Source organism: Phyllobates terribilis, unplaced genomic scaffold, assembly GCF_046119375.1.
Source record: "Phyllobates terribilis strain yellow unplaced genomic scaffold, ASM4611937v1 Scaffold_584__1_contigs__length_1024158, whole genome shotgun sequence".
Classification (NCBI taxonomy): Eukaryota; Metazoa; Chordata; class Amphibia; order Anura; family Dendrobatidae; genus Phyllobates; species Phyllobates terribilis.
In genome coordinates this window covers 465,009-467,052 of record NW_027363344.1, presented here as the reverse complement: position 1 = coordinate 467,052, position 2,044 = coordinate 465,009, and positions in this window count along the sequence as shown.

The window sequence follows — 2,044 nt, the reverse complement described above, 5'->3', positions numbered from 1 at the left end:
CCAGGCTGATACCGGCTGCATTACATAGCTGCCACGTGCCAATAAATACAGCGACTGGAGCACACTCCAATTACTGCGGTTTAACCGTTTCAATGCTGACAGTGGTATTTAAATGAAGTGATTGCCAATTTGCTACCAGCACCCATTAGCCCCTACCAGGACACAATTGCAAGAGGTTAATTAACTGTAATGACTATCTGGACCTACTGAAAACCCATATCTTTCACTTTTGTCCTCCTGTTTAGACCAGCCTGGTTTAATTTCTTATGATAACATATAATATAGCCATATACAGCGATACAGTTCCATTACAGCACATACAGGTGCTTCTCACTAAATTAGAATATCATCAAAAAGTTAATTTATTTCAGTTCTTCAATACAAAAATAATACCTGGTTTAAAAACAACACTATCACTGTGCTTGATTGGCCAGCAAACTTGCCTGACCTTAACCCCATAGAGAATCTATAGGGTATTGTCAAGAGGAAGATGAGAGATACCAGACCCAACAATGCAGACGAGCTGAAGGCTGCTATCAAAGCAACCTGGGCTTCCATAACCCCCCAGCAGTGCCACAGGCTGATCGCCTCCATGCCACGCGGCATTGATGCAGTAATTGATACAAAAGGCGCCCCGACCAAGTATTGAGTTCATTTACTGAACATACATTTCAGTAGGACATTTCAGATTTTAAAATCATTTTTCAAACTAGTGTTATAAAGTATTCTAATTTACTGAGATAATGACTTTTGTGTTTTCATTGGCTGTAAGCCATAATCATCAACATTAACAGAAATAAACACTTGAAATTGATCACTCTGTTTGTAATGACTCTATATAATATATGAGTTTCACTTTTTGTATTGAAGAACTAAAAATAAATTTACTTTTTGATGATATTCTAATTTTGTGAGAAGCACTTGTAGTACAAGCGATCAAAAAATTGCAGGTTCAAGTCTTCTAAGGAGACTAAAAAATTAAATAAATTAAAAAAAATTAATAAACCCAAAAAATTATTTAAAAATATAATTTGAATGAAACAACTTTCCTAATGAATAATAATAATAATAATAAAAAATGAAAAATAAGCATAACTGGGATCACGGCATTAGTATAATCCGTTATACAAAAATATAAAAATAATTTTCCCAAACAGTAAATACTAAAATAAGAAAAAAAAATATCTAACAATAGCAATAAAAAGATATCGTAATGTCCTGTCTACCCAAGAAAGGATCATTAAAAGCTACAGCTTCATACACAATAAAGAAGCCTTTACACTGCGCCATTGAGGTATCACAATCACAAAGTTACAATGTCTCAGAATATGGAGACACAAATCAATGTTTTTTATTACATTTTTAATTTTCTTCCACTTATGTAAAAAGGAAACCCATGCATGTTCAGCATTACCACAATTGTCACTGACATGGAGAATTACTTTATGAGGTCATTTTTACCACACAATGAACACAATAGAAAAGAACAATGTCGGAATCCCTCCCCCCGTCCCACAATTTTACCACTCTTTGATTTTTTTCCCCTCTTTTCTAAATAATTGAAAGACAAAATAAATAGTGTTCTTCAAAACTGCAGCTCGGTCCACTAAAAAAGCAAGCTCACATGCAAATAAAAGAAAAGTTATGGCTTTTCGAAGAAGGAAGAAAAAAAGCGAAAGTTTTTCCGGTCAGAGAGGGGTTAATAGATATAGCTCCAGCGCATATATTATAATTTTAAACAAAACTATGTAAATGAGCAGGAAATGTCTAATATTTGGTCCTTCATTTATCAAAACTCTCTAATAGCAAAACTGACCCTGTTGCCCATAGCAACGATTCACAGCACAGATTCTATTTCTCAACATTCTATAGAACACTGAAAGGTGACTGGTTGCTATGGGCAACAAGGACAGTTCTTCCATTAGTCAGCATTTATAATTGAGGCCTGTACATAATATTAGGAGTATAAACCCCCTCACCCCCAGTCTTATTATACTGAGTAAGTTTATTTCTTACCTGGTTCATCTTTATCCATTGATCTGTC